Source organism: Natator depressus, chromosome 9, assembly GCF_965152275.1.
Source record: "Natator depressus isolate rNatDep1 chromosome 9, rNatDep2.hap1, whole genome shotgun sequence".
NCBI classification, from domain to species: domain Eukaryota; kingdom Metazoa; phylum Chordata; order Testudines; family Cheloniidae; genus Natator; species Natator depressus.
The window spans coordinates 19,949,965-19,974,210 of record NC_134242.1 but is presented as its reverse complement, the minus strand read 5'-3'; the positions used below and the strand labels follow the sequence as shown (position 1 = coordinate 19,974,210).

Sequence of the window (24,246 nt, the reverse complement as noted above, 5' to 3'; positions counted from 1 at the left end):
ATTTAAAAGCTCAGCTACTGAGAACTTCATTTAATTGAGACTTACTGAAACTCTGTGAAAAGGGGGAAAGGGGAAGGGCTCAACAACACCAGAGAAAATTTAAAACTCCCTCCTCCCCTCTTCATAGGGTGCTGATAAAACTGTCTCAGGATGAGAGTTAGTAGTTCAAGGTGCACTCACGGAAAATTCCATAGGGCATTCATTGTAGTTAAGGCCAGCTTTGAAGGTAGCAGGGGAATTGTTGGATGTGGTCCATCTTGTGTATGTTTATAAATAACCCTGCAGCTGGCGTTGAGCTGAAATATAATAAGACTGGTGCCAAAGAAATAACCTTGTTTTCCCTCCAAATCAGTTGAAGCAGTAACATCATATGGAAGAAGAAACAGCTACAGCTTGTATGGCAGGATGGCTACTTTGGTATTGAAGTGAGTTTACATTTAGTGACTGCATCATTAGCAGCAATCTGAAAGAAAATATATTCTATATATGGCTCTTAAACTGCAATGTTATAGTGACTCAGCACATAGTAATACAGAGACTAAAGTAACTATCTTTAACGTTCAGCCACAGTGCTGGAAACGATTGAAAAGGTGTGGGGGCAGGCAAATAAGGGATGTGTGAAATTATGTTAGGAATTTTTTGGATATTATAATGCAGAGGAGAAAATCTTCTATACTGTCAAAGCATGAGTCTTCAAAATTTCTTTGTCAAAAGTGAGTGATTGCTATAATTTCATCTATTAGTAAATGACTCTACAGGGTCAGGAAATAGCTTTCTACATTTTGCAGGCAGGACAGAAAGCTACCTAGAGATCTGCAACTGTGGAGGCTATGGGTATATCAACACTATGAGCTTGGGGTTCTTTGATTCATAGATTCTAAGCCCAGAAAATACCATGGTGATCATCTAGTCTGACTTCCTGTATAGCAGAGGCAATAGAAATTCCGAAAATAACTCCCAGAGCATATATTTTAGAAAAACATCCAAACCTAATTTTAAAATTGTCAGTGATGGACACCAGATTCTTGGTAAATTGTTCTAATAGTTAATTATTCTCACTATTAAAAATATATGCCTTATTTCCCATATTAATTTGTCTAGCTTCAACATTCAACCATAAGATCGTGTTATACCTTTCTTTGCTAGATTGAAAAGCTCATTATTTAATACTGGTTCTCTATGGTGGGTAGTTACAAACTGTAATCACATCTCCCCTTAACCTTCTCTTTATTAAGCTAAATAGATTGAGCTCCTTGAGTCTATCACTATAATGCATGTTTTCTAATTCTTTAATCATTCTTGTAGATCTTCTCTGAACCATCTCCAATTTATCAGCATTTTTCTTGAACTGTGGGCACCAGAAATGAACACAGTATTCCAGCAGTGTTAAATACAGAGAGAAAATAACCTCTCTACTCCTACTCGAGATCTCATTTGTTCTTTTGGCCACAGCATCACACTGGAAGCTCATGTTCAGCTGATTATCCACCATTACCCCCCAGATCTTATAAGAGTTACTGCTTCCCAGGATATAGATCCCCATCTTGTAAGTACAGTTTACATTCTTTGTTCCCATATTTATACATTTACATTTAGTTGTATTAAAATGTATATTGTTTGTTTGTGTCCACTTTACCAAGCAATCTAGATTACTCTGAGTCAGTGACCGGTCCTCTTCAATATTTACCACTTCCCCCAATCTGCAAACATTATCAGTGATGATTTGGTGGTGGTGGGGTGGGGGGTTGGGGTGTAATCTGCAAACATTATCAGGCCTCAGGCCTAAGAAACAATCCCCACTGGAACCAGACCAACTCAATGATGATTCCACATTTAAGTACATTTTCAGACCTATCAGTTAGTCAATTTTTAATCCATTTAATGTATGCCATGTTAATTTTATACTGTTCTAGTTATTTTAATTAAAAATGCCATGTGATACCAAGCCAAATGCCTTATAGAAATTTAAGTATATTTCATTAGTTTTCTTTATCAACCAAATTTGTAATCTCATAAAAAAGTTAGTTTGATAAGAACTATTTTCCATAAACCCATGTAGATTTGCATTAATTACATTATCTTCCTTTAGTTCTTTATTCTTTGAATCCTTTATCAGCCACTCCATTATCTTGCTCGGGATCGATGTCCAGCTCAGAGTCATCCCATTTACCCTTTTTAAAAACTAGCACAACACCTAGCTTTCTTCTGTCTTCTAAAATTTCCTCAGTTATCCAAGACTTATTGAAAATCAACATTAATGAGCCAGTGAGCTCCTCAGTCAGCTCTTTTAAACCTCCTGGATGCAATTTATCTGGACTTGCTGATTTAAAATTGTCAAACTCGAGTAGCTTCTATGTAACATGATCCAGCAGTACTAGTAGAATGGAAAGAGTGTTATCTCCATGAGAGAGACTGAATCATCTGTTTTCCCCCCTCAAATACACAACAGAAATATTTATTGAACATTTCTGTCTTTTCTGTATTATTACTGACAATTCTACCATTGCCATCTAAGTAATGGACCAATACCATTGTCAGGATTTTTTTTTTAGTTTCTAATATATTTTAAAAAACCTCCTTATTGTCCTTACCTGTTGGTCACAGATTTTTCTTTGCATGCCTTGGTTTCCTGTATCAATTTTCTACAGTTCCTAACTTCTGATTTATATTCATTACTATCAGTCTCCCTCTCCCTCTCCCCCTGTGTGTGTGCGCACGTACACATATATACTCAGACTAGATGCCCAAAATGTCACAAATGAAGAAGGCTGTGCCGGTTAAAAAAATGGTATAGAGAGAAATGAAGGGATCTCTGTGTGTGTGTATGTATGTGTGTGTGTGTGTACACAAAATATATACTTCAAGGTCTAAAGAGCCGGACACTGCAAAGAAAAATAATACTCCCATAACTGATTTGTTTCAGCCATCCTTAATTTTCTGTGCTCCAGAGACAGATCCCAATCACTTTTCTCATTATATGTTACAATGATCAAAGTCTAAAGAATAATACCTCCTCAGAAAGACATAGAGATGTTATAAGTTACTATGTTTTTGTTTTCAGAACATCTGTGTGCAAAGATGACAGTTTGCCTTCCATTTTTTGTAACAAATGCAAGGAGACCAAAAAATAGAAAAAACAGGAACAAAACTTGGACTAAACTCAAGAATTTGTTTCCCTGCACAGATTAGACAAATAACCTTTGAATATGTTTGGTCACTTTTCTTCTAGTTGTATTATGTACTTAATTACATATCGATAATTAGTTATTAAAGATTTAAAAAGTCTTTTACTGATATATAAGAATCATGTGGTTGAGTAGGTATTCCCTAAATTTATATTTGGAATACCATATTCAAGGTTGTGATGTGAGAACTTCAGAGGTTCTTCCCCCCCCCCCCCCAAAAAAAAAAAAAAAAAAAAAGGAGACTCGTAATAGTCAAGGCTGGAGATGACTAAAGGCGGGAGTAAAGTTTTAGATGTAAAGATAGAGAAGAAAAATGACATAACATAGAGATTCAATAAGAGAATAATGAGTAATTTGATCAAATTGAGTCTACATGGTTGATTGCATTGCTTCCTCATACGTAAAAGATGGATGATCTTTTTAGCCATATTTGTAACGTAAAACATTCTGAAATATACAATGAACAGTTGCCTGGATGCTAGTGCATGATGCTAATTTATTTTGGAGGTGATGTATGCTGAATGATAATTAAGAAGTGTATCTGCTTTGCCAGGTAGAAGATCTATTGAGAAAACAGTTAACTCCCTCTGTCTTGAATACATGAACCAGAATATCATCATTAGGATGCCAGTGGATCTTATTACTGCTACAGGTCTTTGAAAATAATGTTCTTAAATCAACACAATATTTACACAACTTGTGTCTTTTCTACAACATAATGTACAATATTGACAGGCTCAATCTTTTATTTAATTTATTCCATGACCTTCTGTGATGGGAATTAACTCCTATCACCTGCAAGGCTGGCAAAAGCCTGGTGAGTCATGCTTTGCACCTGGGGAGGTGAATAGCTAATTGGCTTAGAGCCAGAGGGGGCGGAGCTAACTCATGATAAGTAAACAGTGGAAAGTTGGCAGAGGAGACAGGCCTCTTTGGCTGATAGAAGCCCAGAGTTAGGCCACATAGACAAAGACAATGGAGAGAACAGTGTAGGCTCCTGCAAGGGAAGCCCTATATAGGGTGTGTAAGTAGAGAAGAAAAGACTTCAGTAGCCTAAGAGGGTAGGAGAACTGTTCAGTGGCATTTGGACTCATTTATGTGCCCCAGAAAGGGTCTGAACTTAGGTGACTTGGCCAGAGGACTGAGCCACAAAAGACCTGGGGCCAGAGGCAGGGAGCCGACAGGAGGTATTGGAGCCAAAGATAGTAGCAATATCCTGCACCAATGCAAGGGGGCTCTCTCCTGATGAGTGAACCCTGCCACACCTTCCAGTTTATGCTTTATATTATCCACCTGTATTTATTCCTTGACTGTAACAGAAACAGTCTCCAAGAATTGCATGGACCTTCCTGAGGAAGTGAATATTGAATTCAGACACAAGGTATTTTCTTTGAAAACACTATGCTGTTATTTCTGTCTATATATTTCTTCCTCAAACTCAGAAATGTGATTATCAAAAGAAAAAGTTAACAGCAGAAAGGTATTAGATTGTTGGGAAATAATTTAATAATTTTTTTGAGAATCTCCTTATTAGTTTTTTGCTGAGGTATTTTTTGAAACACAAAGTTGTGTAATCATCCATCATGTCATATTGAGATAATATGATTTTCCCCTAGAGTAACTCAATCAGTGTTGTACTGCAGAATGATATGAACTGCAATCCTCTGGTCATCTAAGCACCATTTTTAAAGCAATTTCACCAAATTGTATTTAATTTAAAGGTGATTCGAAGATCAAATATGAAACTTCTATTGATTTTTTTCTGTGTTAAGCCTATGAATGAACATTGGTATTATTCTTGGAATAGCTAATTGAAATTTCATCATTTAAAACTTTTGAGGAGCTATAATTTTAGCCTGGTTGTATAACATGAAAATATTACAAGTCAAAGATTTCTAGGACCTTAGAAATAGCCGTACAGTAACAAAGGAACAGCTATTTCTGGCATTTGTCTATACCAGAAGCTCACGAGGAAGGTCAACAACTCCATAAAAAAATCAGAAGAGAAAATATAAAAAGCTCGTCAAAATTCAGAATTTCCATTTTGCAGGAAATTTTGAACTTTGGATATGTTCCAAACTGGATTTCAAACATTTTTTTAAATTTCCTACAAAACCAAAATTCTGAAAAATCCATCTGCAAATTTCACTTAGGAAATAATTTGGAAATTTACTTCAAGCAAAATTTAAAAAATAAGGTAAGATAAGCACTGTACTAATAGAGAGGCTGTCTTCAATATTGTTGTGCTAGCCTGGAATCATTATCTAGTGTATTGAAAACAGCTGCTGTTCTAATTGCTACAGTGTATTTAGCTTATTTTCTTTTGCAACAGAATGCCGGATCAGTCTGCCCATATGCAACAAAATACCAAATCAGGACCATATATTGCTCTGGAATCAAAATAAAACCATGAGAGTCCTGCTCCCCTGCCGTAACTGGCACAGTTCAAAGCAACTGCATCTCAGTAGTCTGTCCTGTGAAGGGCACCCATGCTCACACTTACAGCTCCCCTGACATTGTCTTTCTTGGGTGGACACCTGCATCTCACTCTGTTCTGACCAACGTAGTCTCAGGCTACACAGGTCCCTGCCTCCACCGGGTTATTCTTAGAAGAGACAAGGTGCCTTACTTGCTTTCACTCTGATACCAGAGTGATTGTCAACGTAATTGCCACACAAGCCTTTCTGCGCAAGCCTATTTTATTTTTAAGGTAAAAAGCACTAGAGATAAAATATGTATTAAACAATAAAAGAACTTACATGCATGCTAATAAACTCAGACACCCTCTCAACTGTAGCATGGACTCTGGCAGGAGTACTCCTTCAACACCCCACACACAGGGTTTCATTTGTGGTCACAAGTTCATCACAGCTTCAGTTCAGAACAAGTACCCAGTCCTATGGGGCCTCAGTAGGCCCAGTCCTTCCCATCTTCCGCTAAGGATTGTGGATCTCTGTGGACCAGGGGTCCTGTCCATTTGCTGGAACAGGAAGAAGGCACTAGGTGAGCCTAAACTCAGGCTTTTAATCTAAAAGTCGTTTCTTTGTCTGTGTGTCTCTGGAGAATCCAGATTGAACTAGGAGATGCACAAGGGTGACCAGACAGCAAACGTGAAAAATCGGGACGGGGGATGGCGGGGTAATAGGAGCCTATATAAGAAAAAGACCCCTATAAAATCTGATCACTCTAATATGCACACCTCACCAGAAGGTGGCTTCAAAGGGCTGATAACAGAGGAAGTGCATTCATATCCTCTTCCTGCTAAACAAGATATATATAATTCCATAATAAAACATACACAATTGCATTTTTAATACAATGGACACCCCCAAAGAATTAACCCTAATTCAATAAGGTTAAACTTAATTCAGTACAGTTTTTCCATAAGGTTTGTCCAGGATATTGTCAGTCTGTCATGTTACATTTCATCCATAAGTGTTCTTTAGTGAGGAAGACATGGTGACTGAGATTCAGGTTAATGCCAACTCTTCCACAATCAGTAGAGATGTATACCTGTGTGTAGCTCCACATTTTGTGGATGTATATGTGTGTGTGTGTGTGTGTGTGTGTGTGTGTGTATATATATACACATAAACACACACATACATATATATAAAACAAATGTCTGTGGTCTTTATATGATGGTAGAATGCTCCAGTTTTCTTTCCCTGCTTTTCAATAACTAGGAAAATGTACAGCTTAAAATGCAAAGCCACATTTTATATATGTATTATTCTAATATATGCAGAAGATAAATCTACAGTGATGGCTCTTTACACAATTCCAACCACACACAAAAGTATATGTAATTCAAAGTCTCTTTCCATACCTGTGAAGCAACCATTACAGAGACAGTAAATCTACTATTATAGAATACCAAGTCCCAAATATTAATGCAACACTTATTTGATTTTCACAGCAGCATATTATATTGTAGATACCTACACTACCCCTGATCTTAATCTTGAACTGCCATGTATCACAGCTTGACCCCACTGAAGTCAATGGAAAACTCTCGTTGAACTTAGCTAGAGGCAGAATGGGTCCCATAATTTACCTTCCTTTTCCTGTGGTTCACCTTCATCAAATGATTTGCTTTGCGCGTGTGTGTCTGTGTGATTGCTCTATGTTGCAAACCATAATAATTCATATTCATAAGGTTTAAAGCCAGAAGGGACCATTAGATCATCTTGACTTACTTTCTAGACTGTATCACAGTCCTTTAAATTTCATTCAGTTATCCCCCATATTGAACCCAATAACTTGTGCTTGACTAAAGCATATATTCCAGAGGTGAAGAATCCAACATTTCCACTGGTAGTTTGTTTCAACGGTTAATAACACCCATTGTTAAAAATATGTGCCTTATTTCTGATTTGAATTTGTCTAGCTTCAGCTTCCAGCAATTGATTCTTGTTATGTCTTTCTCTTCTAGAAGCCCTATAGTATCTGGTATTTTCTCCCTAGGGAGGTATTTCTACACTGTAATCAAGTCACCTCGCAATAGAACCATAGAATATCAGGGTTGGAAGGGACCTCAGGAGGTCATCTAGTCCAACCCCCTGCTGAAAGCAGGACCAATCCCCAACTAAATCATCCCAGCCAGGGCTTTGTCAAGCCTGACCTTAAAAATATCTAAGGAAGGAGATTCCACCACCTCCCTAGGGAACGCATTCCAGTGTTTCACCACCCTCCTAGTGAAAATGTTTTTCCTAATATCCAACCTAAACCTCCCCCACTGCAACTTGAGACCATTACTCCTCGTTCTGTCATCTGCTACCACTGAGAACAGTCTAAATCCATCCTCTTTGGAACCCCCTTTCAGGTAGTTGAAAGCAGCTATCAAATCTCCCCTCATTCTTCTCTTCCGCAGACTAAACAATCCCAGTTCCCTCAGCCTCTCCTCATAAGTCATGTGTTCCAGTCCCCTAATCATTTGATTACAAATATTTGCACTGTAAAAATGATAAAAGATAGTATTTTTCAATTCACCTCATACAAGTACTGTAGTGCAATCTCTTTGTCATGAAAGTGCAACTTACAAATGTGGATTTTTTTTAATAGATAACTGCACTTGAAACCAAAACAGTGTAAAACTTTAGAGCCTACAAGTCCACTCAGTCCTACTTCTTGTTCAGCCAACCGCTAAGACAAACAAGTTTGTTTACATTTATGGGAGATAATGCTGCCTGCTTCTTATACAATGTCACCTGAAAGTGAGAACAGGCATTTGCATGGCACTTTTGTAGCTGGCATTGCAGGGTGCCAGATATGCAAAACATTTATATGCTCCATCATGCTTCGGCCACCATTCCAGAGGACATGCTTCCATGTGGATGACACTCGTTAAAAAAATAATGTGTTAATTAACTTTGTTACTGAACTCCTTGGAAAGAATTGTATACCTCCTGCTATTTAACCCACATTCTGCCATATATTTCATGTTATAGCAGTCTCAGATGATGACACAGCACATGTTGTTCATTTTAAGAAAACTTTCACTGCAGATCTGACAAAATGCAAAGAAAGTACCAATGTGATATTTCTAAGGATAGATACAGCACTCAACACAAGTTTAACAATCTCTGAAGTGCCTTCCAAAATCTGAGAGGGATGAGGTGTGGAGCACGCTTTCAGATGTCTTAAAAGAGCAACACTCTGATGCAGAAACTACAGAACCCGAACCACCAAAAAGGAAAATCAAATTTCTGCAGATGGCATCTGACTCAGATAATGAAAATGAACATACATTCGTCCGCACTGTTTTGAATAATTATCGAGCAGAACCTGTCATCAGCATAGATGTATGTCCTCTGGAATAGCGGTTGAAGCATGAAGGGACATATGAAACTTTAGTGCATCTGGCACATAAATATCATGCGATGCTGGCTACAACAGTGCCATGCAAACACCTGTTCTCACTTTCAGGTGACATTGTAAACAACAAATAGGCAGCGTTATCTCCTGCAAATGTAAACAAACTTGTTTGAGTGATTGGCTGAACAAGAAGTAGGACTGAGTGGACTTGTAGGCTCTAAAGTTTTACATTGTTTTATTCTTGAATGCAGGTTTTTTGGTACATAATTCTACATTTGTAAATTCAACTTTCATGATAAAGAGATTGCACTACAGTACTTGTAATGGGGGAATTGAAAAATACTATTTCTTGTTTGTTTACCATGCAAATATGTGTAATCAAACAAATATAAAGTGAGCACTGTACATTTTGTATTCTGTGTTGTAATTATTTCAATATACTTGAAAATGTAGAACATCCAAAAATATTTAAATAAATGGTATTCAGTTATTGATTTACAGCACGATTAAATGCATGATTAATCATGATTCTTTTTTAATCACGCAATTAATCGCAATTAATTTTGTTTTAATCGCTTGACATCCCTAGTCTATTTTTGACCTTGCCAAATGTGTTGTTTTAAGTTTTTAAAGTGATTTTTAATTTAAGGAGTTTTTTTAGCTACTTTTTTTACAATCATGTCCCTATTACTCTGACTTTATAAAGTTAATTAAAATATATGACTCTGCTAGCTTTCTCTTTTGAACAACGCTTAAAGATGTTCCTAATGGTGTCTTAGCAATGAAAGGTGTATGCATAATCCATACTTTGACAACAGAATATAATTTGTGCCTACTATGCATATCTGGTATACTGGTACTCCACTTAATCCAGGCACATTTAATAAATTATAATTCAGACCTCAGGTAATAGATTTGTTGTATAATTGTCTTTGCATTAGCAAAAAATCTCTGCTGTGTAGGAATGTGTAAGGCCAGTTCTAAGTTGTTAAATGGTGTTTAACTGGGTATTCAAAACATATACAACTCTAAATTTTGATCTATTGATACAGTAGTTGCCAATTACAAATTAAAAGAAGAAGAAATGCAGATCAAATATCCACAAAATACAATGGTAATTTTTATTTTTATTTAAGAACATAAGAATGACTATACTGGGTCAGACCACAGGTCCATCCAGCCCATTATCCTGTCTACCCACAGTGGCCAATGTCAGGTGCCCTAGAGGGAGTGAATTTAACAGGTTATGACCTAGTGATCTTTCTCCTGCCATCCATCTCCACCCTCTGACAAACAGAGGCTAGGGACACCATTCCTTACCCATCCTGGCTAATAGCCATTTGGCATGGTATTTGATGCCAGACTCTTTAACAGATCTACTCTAATCTTAATAATAAAAGCTGCTTAACTGGGATGAAAGCTGCCCCCACAGATGACCCAATTAAAAAGAGTCTACTGACTGGTTCTTCCAGTTCAGTGTCTTTGGCAGAGGGATAATACAGTAGTTCTTAGACCAGAATACTTTTGTCTTAGAATATATGTCTGCAACTGGAAATCTGGTATTTTTGCTACATTTTGGAGAATCTCCATGACATCGAAATATCCATAAAATATCAGACATTAATTTAACTTGAAGTAATCATGTCCTGTAGTTTGACGAGAATTACAAACTGTGCTCATTATGCACAACAGTGAGGATTACTCTAGGAAGTATAGAAAGGGATTACTTTACAAAGTCTTGTTCCCTTTTTGCTTAATATCTATAGTTTTTGGAGAATATTATAAAATCCTGAGATTAATGTTGGCTGAGAATTAAGCCTGGAAAAAATATTCTATTTGCTGCATATAAAACTGAAATGAACTTCTAACTAGATCCTAGCTTTGAAATACATTATCTCCGCATTGAAATTATAGTTACTGTATTCAAGATTTGTGCTTCTAAGTTCAAAAACACATTCATGTAGAAAATCCTTTCAGGGCATGAATATATACTGACATTTTGAAAGTTTCTCAGTTATCAAATGTGTGGAAAAGCCCATGGTTTTATATAGTTGACCCTGACAATCTGACAAGGTTAAAGGAACATTCTTATCCTGAGGTTATATACACTAAGGGTATGTTTACACAGTCTGTCACAATGAGCTTCCCAGCCTGGGTCAGCAGACTCAGGCTCATAGAGCTTGGACTACTGTGCTTACAAATAGCTTGAGTTGGAGCTTAGGTTCTGAAGCCCACCCTGCTCCCTAGGCTTCAGGGTCTGAGCTCCAGCCCAAGCCCCAATGTCTATACAGCTATTTTTAGCATGGTAGCTGACCCAGGCTTGGAGGCATGTTGCCATGGTATGTATAGACATATCCTTAATCAAAAAAAAAAAAGTATGAGAAATGTCTGGGTTTGTTCTTTGTTTTGGAGAACTTATTATTTTCTATGCTTTTGTTAGGCCAGAGTGAAAAAACAGCTTTTGATCTGTATGCTACATTGCCAACTCTCATTATATTTACCAGATTCACAAAGGTATTTAGGCACATAACTTCCACTGATTTAGTTACAAGACTAAATACCGTTGTGTATCTGAGCCTTAGTGTGTTTCTTAAACCCATTACTCGAGGACTTGTGATCATGAGAGAATTTTTCAGCTTTCACTTAAAGAAAAAATGTTTCTGGCACTCTGATTTGTGCAAAAAGCTTGAAAATGTGAACCTAAAAGGCTTAAAATCCAGAAGGCAAATGAAAGAACCCCATATTTATTCATTTTTCCCCCATCAAATTTCATTATTTTTAAGACAGCACCATTATTCTGAGGGGGAGCGAGGGCTAAGTCATTAATTTTGACTACTTGGGGTTGACAGTATTGAATTGTCACAATGAATTGTGGGTAAAGCTGGTTGGGACTTTAAAAAAAAAACATTTTACTTGGAAAATTCTGATTCTTTAAATGGAAATTTATTACAGAAATGTATCCATTTTCACTAAATTTTCATCAGATCCAGGATGGAATTACTGGGCAAAATAAGAGAAAGATTAGCTGAATATTTAAATAATCATACAAAGCTGAACAGCTCCAACAGGAAAGATTGAGAGACTGACTCCATAGCCCTGTGTTTAGGGCATTCACGTGGGATGTGGGGAGCAGGGACTTGTAACTGGGTCTCTCACATCCCAGGTAAGTGCCCAAACCATAAGCTACACATACAAAATGATAGGGTGTAAATTAGCTGTTACCACTCAAGAAAGAGACATTGGAGTCATCATGGATCATTCTCAGCAAACATCTGCTCATTGTGCAGCAGCAGTCAAAAAAGGTAACAGAATTTTAGGAACCATTAGGAAAGGGATAGAAAATAAGACAGACAATATCACCATGCCATTACATAAATCCATCGTCTGCCCACACCTTGAATTCTGTGTGAAATTGTGTTTGCCCCACCGCAAAAATGATATATTCAGTTGGGAAAAGTACAGAGAAGAACAACACAATTGATTAGGAATGTATATCTTTTGGACCAAAATACACATTTTTCTTTGGCTGTACTGCCTATTGTTGTGCTTTATTTGTCTTTCTATATGCCCTTGTTTGTAAAACTAAAGTTACCCTTGCCATTTTTCATTTTGTTTCTATTGTTTCCCCGATCATATTTTGTTATGGCATCTGTATAATAATGTAATATGTTGTTCCTTTTAGCTATATTTTTCGAATGAAAATATGTGAGTAAACAAGTGGCAGTAAGGCTGAGATTCAATGGGAGTCTTATATAAAGGTTGCCTCTGTTCTTGTATTGATTCCAGTAATTGCAGTGGAAAGTTCTTTTCCCCCCTCCATTTGTTAAGGGAAAATAGAGCGGATAACCTACTGCCTTTGCAATATGTGTATTACTATATAAATAAATATAAAAGCTGTGATAGATGGTGATCAAGTTGTTTTTAATACATAGATGTAGGTGGACACAAGCTATATCCATAAACAAAAAGTTCTTCGTCTTAGGATAAATTATCCTGACATATATATACCCCCCTAATTCTGTTCTGAAGATCATGATGTAGCAGTTTCATTCTATATAGTGCTTATAGTTTCAACAGCTCCATAGGTTCCAAGGATTTGAGCCATTTGCATCTTTCTAGAGGCTTTGGGTAGGATTCACAATGGTAACATTTAGGTGCCCTGCTGCCTAGTGGTATTCACAACCCTAAAGTAGGCAATGCATGGGGACACTTAGGTATTTAAGAAGGGAATTCACCAAAGCCAGCAAGCTGGGAGGGGAGCCACCTAAGCAAGTGAATAAGAAATGTTGGCAATAGGGATGTGGCCTGAACCTGGCCCCTCAAGGCCAGAGGGATTCACAGCCATGAACCTTCTTCTAGAGTTAGCTGCCTAAACCAGATTAGTCTTTTTTCAAGAAAAAGTGAGGAGGAGGAGGAGGAAGAGGTGGTGCTCCTTATAGCCTTGAGCCCAGTGGTTAGCACTCCCCTGGGCAGTGTCACTATTTCAACATCTGTGTGCATGGCCAGCCACTGAAAGCCTTAGGAACTTTGGAAACTAAGGCGTCTATAAATTTAGGTGCATATAGGTTTAGGCAGCTGCTGAGCAGGGGCTTTGGGAGCCAGTGGCCTCTAAAAGTTGGACTCAGGTGCCTAAATGCCTCTTGTGAATCCCACCCTTAGTAACTCACTTGTGCAATTGTTGACTTATTCTTTATTGTGTGTCTAATATCAAACCCTGTCAGTTACATAAACTTTAGTGATTGAACCTTTGGGTGGGAAAATCCTCCCCCAAACTTCATTTCCAAATTTTGCAATCATCTTAAAAAGAGGTCCAAACTGAAAACCTAGGTCTGAATTGTCTTGAAATCTGGGGAAAATCAGAAATGGCTTCTCTGTATAATGGACCAAACCAAAACCCCTCATTTAATATCCCACCAAACAATGGGGATGTTTGGATCGCATGGGTTAATCTCCAATCGGATTAGGAAAAATGTGTAAAAACAGAAAAAAAGGGAAAAAAAGGCCAAAGTCTACTAATATCAAACACAATGGTATCACTGAAAATGCTTCATGTGGGATTGGCTTACCTCATGTCAATGGATGATTGCTGCTGAGTGTCAAGAAAATGTGAGAAACCTCCAGATGCTTGCCAAAAGCCATAAGAAAAAAATGCCTTCTAGAATGAATTGCTTTACATTTGCTCATATCGAAATCTCTAAGCCATTTCAAAGTTTTTAAAGTGTTCTAATATTATCTGTATAACTTAAGGTATTCACAAATAGATAGGTAAATAATTTAAGGTGGTTAAATGTTCAATGGATAAGGCCATATTCTTCCTTATACACATGAAGAACTTTTAATGAGAGTTGAGCTTATGGAAGTGTAGGCAGAGTTTGTCCCATTGTCATGGCATGCTCCTTGCAGCTTCTTAGTAGCAGCAAATATATGTTTCTGCAACTTTGCAGCATTATTGCCTGACATTAAAATAATTAGTAGTTTATATACTATTCACTGTGACAAAACATTGGTTTGCAGAAATAAATGTTGCAATTACTTTCTTTTCCGATTGAAAGAAAAGGACAAAAATGCAACTTGTTCATGGAAACAAAAATCCCCAAACCTGAAAATGATTTCTTATAATTAAAAAGGAAATGGATTAAATTTTACCAGTCCTGTCATAGTGGTAATTTAGTCATTTTACTTGTCAGTGCATAATTCTGAACTTGTTTTCCCTTGGCTTTTCATTATACTTTATGGATCAGCACTCAGTACAGTGAACATGAAACAGTCAGCATTTCCTTTCACTATACCTGTTGGCAATCATCGGTATATAAGACTCTCCTGAGTTCACTAAAGGCAACACTTTTTTTTTTTAGCATCTCTGAAGAATGTGTGACCTTTATTGCTTCTTTACAAATCCAGTTTATTGATGTTTCTTTTGCATATTGGAAAGCTTACTCACTTTACTGCTTTAGCTTACAGTATTTAGCATGGAAGCAAATAAGCAAGCTGGACAGGGGTTGGGGACATGTAAAACTGAAATTTTATTAAATACAATTAATTTTTAATATCTTTCATTATCTTGTATAGATTAGAGCATGTAAAAATCATATCTCATTATATTTTACTACAGATTATACTCAGGAGTGAACTATTATGTAGAAAAATTTGGACTCAGAAGTATTGCATCTGCCAGATTTCACCCTCGATTACATTTAATTTAAAATTATTTTCAGTTTTAGGCCTGGGTGATTGAACTAAGTCACTTATGTGTGCATTGTTTGTTTCTTTAAGTGCACTAGAAGTTGGAAATCTCTTTAAACATGATTATGAGTCATTGTCAAGCAATTTTAAATGTAGAGATTTCTTCAGTTGGAAAGAGCAGACTTGTGCTTTGGGGCCTCCCTTATTTCCATATCAGTAACATACTGTCCATCCAAAATACAACTATTTAAAATTATCTTTCTTACCCATCAATCTGTCCATATCCCTATCCTCGCCAAATCCTTCCACTGGCTCCCTCTTGTTAGGCATATAAAGTTTAAACTCCTTATCCGTGCATTCAACCCATGTCCATCAATTGCCTTTTCCACTCTACAAAGATAGAGAAAAATGTACCTCTCACTGTGAGTAATGGTAGCATAGTCTGGCTCAGAGGGATTAGAAGAGAGGTGAAGGTGAGAGGGTAGAAGAAACTGGACCTTCTTCCATATGTCATGTGCAAATAAACCAAATAAAAAGATTAAACCTAGTGTTCACTAATGCCTTTATTAACCATTACTGTACATACTGGACAAAGGCCCAGTTCTGCTCCCATTGAAGTCAATGGGGGCTTTGCAATTGACTTCAGTGGCTGAGCAATAGCACTACATTTAATAATATTTACATAATTTTGAGGACATAGTCAAAAATATCCAGTTCCTTTAATGCACAGATGGAAGAAAATGGTACAAAAAGGGATGCATGCATATAGGATTGTAGAGCAGGGCATGAACTTGTTAATGATACCAGGCTTGCTCATGCGAAGAGTCAACCAGGATGACAGTAAATGGACTTCATTCTCTATGCAAAGAAGCAACAAGAAGAAACCATTGCCTACAATGCTGACCAGTACTCTCTTGTTTCCTTGTACTCCATCTACCTGTGCATCCCAATCTGTTGTCTCGTCTTATATTTAGATTGTCAGCTCTTTGGAGCAGGGACTGGGACTGTCTGTCTGTCTTGTTTGTACAGTCCCTAGCACAATAAGGTACTGGTCCATGACTGGGACTCATAGGTGCTATGATAATACAAGTAATATATAATAAGAAGAAAGACAGCTGCATAATTACCAAAAGGTTAATTTGCAAAGAGATTTTCAGTTTTACGTTTCTGTGGTGAAATGATTAATAGGAAAACTATTTTCTAAAAGTTTTAAAAAACTCATTTAAAGAATGACAGTGCACTCTCAAGATTGCTGTAATAAAAACACACAAGATCTTTCAGGTTTTGATGCATTCTTGGTTTTATAATTACAGATACTGTAGTTATAAATATTCAACCTGAATGGGTTGCAAACAATTTAAGTTCATTGAAACACAGGAATGTCATGGATATAGCTAACAATAATAACCTGCACAACTCATTTCTAAGAGTTATGTCAGCTTCAAGTGTCTATTTAACTTACACAATAAAAATACAAGGGGAAATTAGCAGCACAGCGCTGAATATACAGAATTTACCATCACAGTAAGATACTCTTATACTTATCAGTCAACCAAAAATGTGAAAGTCAGACAATGGGATATCTGTCCCTATGTATGAATTAGTGTCAAGGTACAATATGTATCTGATGCTTTATATGCTAGTTATGTTTACTATCGCATTCTTGTGAATAAATTGGAATAGTGCAAAACCACTGTAGTTGGTATACTTGTTTATCGTAGGCAAACTGGAGGGCTTACCATGAAGACTGATTAATTTATTCTTTATTAATGTAATTGTATATTCTATTTATTAATATCCCTTTAGTAAAGAACTAAGTTTGTGAGCTCAGTACAAAATGACAATTATTGAGTAGGTTCAGACTACTTAAAGTGAATGCTGAGATTCTAGTTTACAGGTCTGTAAGTGTTGGGCTATATTAAAAACAGATTCAGGTGAGCCTCTGACAGCTCTTCATTGGGGAAGTATACTTCTGCGTGAGAAAAAGTCATTATCTATTACATCACTATCTTCTTTCAAAGATTCTGCTGGGGTTAGCAGCTTTAAATTTCAGTCCGATATCTATAGGACCCCCACCAGTCAGGCTACCCTAGTCTGAATCCTCAAGCCACCCTGGCTATCTTGGTACTAGTTGTCTATAACCCTGCTCACTGGTCAAGAGGTAGATTCAAGGCCCCTTGATCCACCATAATGACACTATGCAGATTTTTCTACTTCCAGGCCCCTCCACCTTGAGATATACTAACATAAACCTCTGTAATCCAGGACTGAATCTTGTCCCACCGAATTAAATCAATAAAATGTGCATTTAGCTGATAAAAATAAATATGGGGACTTGGTTAGAGAGAATTGAAAAAAATTATGACATTTTGACCCATTCTTATAAACGGCAAGATCTGGTTCCTGGGCTAGCAGCCAGTACAGTGATTCAGTTCCATGGATAATGTAACAGTTGTCTGGCCAAGTTTTATAACTATAGATGTATTTCTCTGTCTATGGCATTGTCTTTATCTACATCTTGTCATTATCAATATCTATATTTACTGAGCCCTGAAAGATTTTGTGCAGTGTTCCTATAGGCAGCCGATCGATCAGAGTGAATTGGCCATTCATTTATCACATTATTCCATATTTGAACACCGCTTTGGAAAGTTACATGTCCCGGTAAGACATTTCAGGATCTCAAAGTTTTCTTTTGAGGCCAAACGTAAAATCAATAGTGACTTTTCAGTATGGGTGAGTAAGAGGTGTAGCCTCAGTACTATAATGATAATATATTATAGAGTGTATAAATCAATGCATGTGGTATGGCAGGGAAGAGGTTCAGAAAGTTGTTTTTGTTGTAAAACAGTTTGAAAGGTCTCCATTCCATTCCATTCCACACCACAACATAAACAAATGCCAAAACTTCAGCGTTTTTTTGAAAATTAAAATTCTTTTTTCCAGACAGTCACATTTAAATCAGTGACAGTTTGGGGGCTCTTAAAGTCTACATGAACAAGAGTTGGCAGACGGAACTATCAGATAGCAAATGAACTCTTCTCCCCCCGCCCCCATCAAATTGTGTGGACTTTATAGGCAGGAGTTCAGGGATCATGCAACCAACAGCGGGTGCATCTACACTAGAAAATTAGTACCTGAGTGCCAGCAATGATGCAGGTGCACTGGTTCTAAATTGCTAGCATTGTTAGGGCTTTATGGAGTTTTTACCGCCATGTAATGAAAATCAGCTCAGAGTAAGTTTACATGGCATGGTGATAAACAGTGCTGAGTCATATCTACTGCAGTGCATATACTGTTGTTGCCAATGATGTAGCTGCACCATGTTAGCAGTTGCTGTAATACCCACATTCATTTTTGTGTGTGTGTTGTTAAGACTAGTGTGTGCTGTGCATTTCCCGTCTCCTGCTCAGCAAGCCTTGCTGTGTGTGTGTAGGGCTGTTATCATTCTCAGGCTAGACACGAAAATAGTAATCCTGTGTTTAAAAGGGGAAAAACCAACAAAATACTTCTGTTGCTGCTATTTAGTAGTAAGCAAACCAACAAAGGCACGATGCAACCTCCAGACATTATATAAGGCATCAAAATAAACAGGCTCTGTATGACTTTCCCTATTAATATTCATGGAGAGAAAATGCTTAGGAGAGACAGGGAAGAGTGTACTTGGTGTAGATAGGAAGGCAATAACTTTGCCATGATCTATTCAATAGCTGTACTGAGAACAAAGATAGTATTACTATCCAGAAACAATAGAAGCACCGCTTGTGGCTTAGTCCATCTGCTAACAGTTCTATACCCTCCTAAGAGCTTACATAACTTGCCTCTTACTGCTTAGTTTGTTCTCTTTTTCACAAATGCCAAAGCAACTCTAGTATACAAAAGATGGATGTTAGATTCCAAGTATATGCAGTAGTGCAGATAATTCAGGCAGGCATTGGGGTCGATCTGGTTCTAATTATAGTTCCCTATTGCATACATCTATTATCATATAAGCAGCAGTTTAAAAATTAACAATGGTGGATGGATGAAATATATGGTTGTGTAACTGTGCAATATGGGCTATATTCTAATACTCCAGGTAGAGTCTGAGTAAAAGGATCATAAAAACTATATGGGTGTTGAATGGCAGAAGGAATCTTCCTATCCAACCCACTGGGTGCGATGGTGCATATTGTTAACTTGACTTTAGCTACTGTTATATCTCCTATAGCTACAGTGTTGCTTGCAGATGGCCACATTGCCCCTACATAGAGTTGTGATTCACTGAGTGGACATGCTGGCCATTTTCTACCATGCCCACAGTCTCCCAGTTCCTGCACCATGGTACTTCTCTGAAGAAAGAGTCACTGCAGAGTTTGCTGCCTGAGTACATAGGCCTGCAGTGCTAAGTTCTCTTGTGCAGGCTCTTTGCTTCTCCAGCCCCCACACAGTGGAAACACAGCTTTGAAAGCACACTGTGGGCCTTCTGCAGCTGTACTATTTGGCCCACTACATGTATCTGGAGAGAGTTATTTTTTTATGATTCATAACAATCATTTTCTCTGTAACTTCTAGTTGCTGCCTACTAAATCACCATCACTATTTCTGTACTGGCTTAGAGTTTCTTTAAATCTTACAAAAAAAATCCCCAAACAAACCACACACACCAAAAAAAAAAAAAATCACATCACCCTTAATTTGTTGTAGTTGAATTCTTGAAAGTACTTTTACATTTGACCAATATTTGCATAAAGTGGACTTAAAAATTATGCTGAATTACTAATTAAACCACTTTGCATGTGCAAATTAAAATGAGAAGATCCTTAAGGAGTAATCCATATCAATGATGATCTTAACCTCTTTTAATTGGATCATTGGAACTCATTTTATCACACTGCATTATACACAATACTCAGAGACACATTCAAAATAATCTGAAACGTTCTCTCCAGAGTGAATGGAATGTTAGACTCACGGAAGATTTTATTGTTTCAATTTTCTTGCATGGGTTTAAGTAGTCTTCATCTATCCCAGCTTAGTGTATTTCAATGTATGCCATCTGTAACTATATTTCCCTTTCTTCAAAAATTGCTGATGTCTAGTTACATGCCAATATCTCTGCAACTGCTTGAAATTTCAGCTAAATCTTGGTATCATTTTAAGCTTTAGCCAAAATACTTTGCTTGCTGTTCCTACCACTTTTGCCAGTCATCTCTTTTCTTTTTCTCTCTTTACTTTTCTTTCCTACTTTTATTGAAGACAAAATCATTATGCATTAGGAATTATTTGTTCTTTAATGGACAAAGATGTTCTCATATATATATATATATATATATATATATATATATATATATATATATATATATATATATATATATGAGAGAGAGAGAGAAAACAAGGTTACTCTTTGTATTGCTTGGTTTCATTTGGATATTTATTTTTAGGCTACCTATGATGGCTGTGCTGTAGCAACAATAATAAAGGAAGTAAAAAGGAATACATATAATGAGATGCATTAGAAAGACAGATCTTACCCATCCTGTGCCAAGCCTCTGGGTTGCTATACTATCTTCATTACTTGCACTCCTTTTATTCAGGAGGAATACATCATGGAGCCATATAGTTGTGGATGCACCTGCATGATCTTTCCCATTCTTTGACCTTGTTTATGGAAATGCCACAGAAGAGAGCTCTGCAAGCACAGAAGAGGGTTGCATCCCCTTGCATGGGATTTCCAAGTGCTATTTCCCCACCAGGTCTGCTGAACAGTGCTACTTTCCCTGTGGCTAGGGGCCCTCTGCAGACATAAAACGGGATGGCAGCAAAAATAATAAGAAGGGAACTTCAAAATAAATAAAAAACTTTCCCAAAATTGTAACACAGAATATGGAAAAGCCCTATTAGACTCTGTCCATCTTTTTCTTCTCCTTATAATAATATGTTGTAGAGATTTTGTCCAGGCTCTCTCTCAATAACCCAGTTAATGGGGCTTTATTGTAGTGAGCAGGGATGGATTAAGGCATAGGAGTAACATTAAGAGTAACAAGAAGGGTTTCTTCAGGTATGTTAGCAACAAGAAGAAAGACAAGGAAAGTGTGGGCCCCTTACTGAATGAGGGAGGCAACCTAGTGACAGAGGATGTGGAAAAAGCTAATGTACTCAATGCTTTTTTTGCCTCTGTCTTCATGAACAAGGTCAGCTCCCAGACTGCTGGACTGAGCAGCACAGCATGAGGAGGAGGAGACCAGCCCGCTGTGGAGAAAGAAGTGGTTCGGGACTATTTAGAAAAGCTGGACGAGCACAAGTCCATGGGGCCAGATGCGCTGCATCCAACAGTGCTAAAGGAGTTGGCGGATGTGATTGCAGAGCCATTGGCCATTATCTTTGAAAACGCATGGCGATCCGGGGAAGTCCCGGACGACTGGAAAAAGGCTAATGTAGTGTCCATCTTTAAAAAAGGGAAGAAGGAGGATCCGGGGAACTACAGGTGAGTCAGCCTCACCTCTAGTTTCTGAAAAAATCATGGAGCTGGTCCTCAAGGAATCAATTCTGAAGCACTTAGAGGAGAGGAAAGTGATCAGGAACAGTCAGCATGGATTCACCAAGGGCAAGTCATGCCTGACTAATCTAATTGACTTCTATGACGAGATAACTGGCTCTGTGGATGAGGAGAAAGTGGTGGACGTGTTGTTCCTTGACTTTAGCAAAGCTTTTGACACGGTCTCCCACAGTATTCTTGCCAGCAAGTTAAAGAAGTATGGGCTGGATGAATGGACTATAAGGTGGATAGAAAGTGGGCTAGATTGTCGGGCTCAACGGGTAGTGATCAATGGCTCCATGTCGAGTTGGCAGCCGGTATCAAGTGGAGTGCCCCAAGGGTCGGTCCTGGGCCGGTTTTGTTCAATATCTTCATTAATGATCTGGAGGATGGTGTGGATTGCACCCTCAGCAAGTTTGCAGATGACACTAAACTGGGAGGAGAGGTAGATACGCTGGAGGGTAGGGATAGGATACAGAGGGACCTAGACAAATTAGAGGATTGGGCCAAAAGAAATCTGAGGAGGTTCAACAAGGACAAGTGCAGAGTCCTGCACTTAGAACGGAAGAATCCCATGCACCGCTACAGACTAGGGACCGAATGGCTAGGCAGCAGTTCTGCAGAAAAGGACCTAGGGGTTACAGTGGACGAGAAGCTGGATATGAGTCAACAGTGTGCCCTTGTTGCCAAGAAGGCCAATGGCATTTTGGGATGTATATGTCGGGGCATTGCCAGCAGATCGAGGGATGTGATCGTTCCCCCCTATTCGACATTGGTGAGGCCTCATCTGGAGTACTGTGTCCGTTTTGGGCTCCACACTACAAGAAGGATGTGGAAAAATTGGAAAGAGTCCAGCTGAGGGCAACAAAAATGATTAGGGGAATGGAACACATGACTTATGAGGAGAGGCTGAGGGAACTGGGATTGTTTAGTCTGCAGAAGAGAAGAATGAGGGAAGATTTGATAGCTGCTTTCAACTACCTGAAAGGGGGTTCCAAAGAGGATGGATCTAGACTGTTCTCAGTGGTAGCTGATGACAGAACAAGGAGTAATGGTCTCAAGTTGCAGTGGGGGAGGTTAAGGTTGGATATTAGGAAAAACGTTTTCACTAGGAGGCTGGTGAAACACTGGAATGCGTTCCCTAGGGAGGTGGTGGAATCTCCTTCCTTAAATATTTTTAAGGTCAGGCTTGACAAAGCCCTGGCTGGGATGATTTAGTTGGGGATTGGTCCTGCTTTCAGCAGGGGGTTGGACTAGATGGCCTCCTGAAGTCCCTTCCAACCCTGATATTCTAGGATAGGCACTCTAGACCCACACCTACGGCTTCAGTTGCTGGAATTACTTGATAAAATCAGAATCTCAGCTTTCATTTAACAACAACAAAAAAAAAATTCTCATCCTCATGGATGCAAAGAAAAGCCTATAAAGAGGCACCACATATAACTGAGCCTGGAGACAGCCTGAAGCAATAGCTCAGAGGAGTGGACTTTACCCATTTATATGAAACCTGTAGCCACCTCAAGGAGTGGCAGGGCTATAACAGGGGTGCATGGGTGAGTTTTGCTTAGGGCACCAGATTGCATTAGTTTGGCCCTGACAGTGAGTAGTATTTTACTTTGCACTTAGTCACGCTGGTTTCAAAGAGAATACTTGCGTGGTAAAATACCAGAACCAGCTGGAGTAATTGCAAAATAATGTGCCATTCAGTACAAGAATGTCAAGATCTAGACTTATGACTTTTCTCCCTCAGATAATATATGTCTAGTTTTTTCCTTAAATTTACAGATATTAATTGCCAGGATCATTTTTCTTTCTTGTTAAAATGATACCACCTGTTCTTTCTGCCAAACTGTCCATATCTCTGCAGATTGTTCCCAAATATTTGTCCATAATAGTCATGTCAGTGTGATGGGGTTGGGACTCACCACCGCAGCACCTCCCGCTGGCACGTCTAGGAATTAGCTCTGTCATCCGCAGGGCACCCTCTGCTGGTGGTGTCCCATATGTTGTCTCCGCTCTGCTGTCCTGGGACCTGTGTGGCTCCCTGCTCGGCAGCGTCCTCTGCAGGACACTCTGCAGCCACTTCAGGACACTGCCCTCCAGCACTCTGGTCTCAGCCCCTTCCTGGGGGGGAGGGAGGGAGGTTAACAGCAGTCTTCCAGGTTGCCCCTGCCGCAGTGGCCAACCATAACCCCCAAAGGCTAGCCCCTCTGCTCAAGTGCCGGTTGCAGTTTGTCACAGCCACTCCTCCATAGCCAGGTGCAGTACAAGGAGGAAGTGGGGGGGGGAGACCCAGGCCCACCCACTGCTCTGCCCTCTAGCAGCAGCCTCTCCGCCCTCCTTCTCTCCCCTCATCTGTCCGTGCTCCCTGGGTCACTTCCTCTCTGGCTCCTTGCACCCTCTAGGCCCTTCTGGTCAGGGCCCACAGTCTGACAGGTATCGGCTGGAGCTGAGCTCAGCTCAGCTCTGCTCCCCGGAGCCTGCCCAGCACTGTGCTGTCCAGGATGCTGGTTTCCTTAGCTCAGGAGACAGACCTTCCCCGCG

The 24,246-nt window shown here is 38.7% G+C and overlaps 1 long non-coding RNA gene across 1 annotated transcript in view; it reads right to left on the bottom strand.

The window, feature by feature from the left end:
* Window positions 1–20,837, bottom strand: part of LOC141993423 (uncharacterized) — a 111,592-nt gene extending 90,755 nt beyond the window's left edge. The window contains exon 1 of the long non-coding RNA XR_012640852.1: window positions 20,699–20,837. This is a non-coding gene — a long non-coding RNA (uncharacterized LOC141993423). The remainder of the gene's footprint in view (window positions 1–20,698) is intronic.
* Between the last annotated feature and the right edge of the window lie 3,409 nt (window positions 20,838–24,246).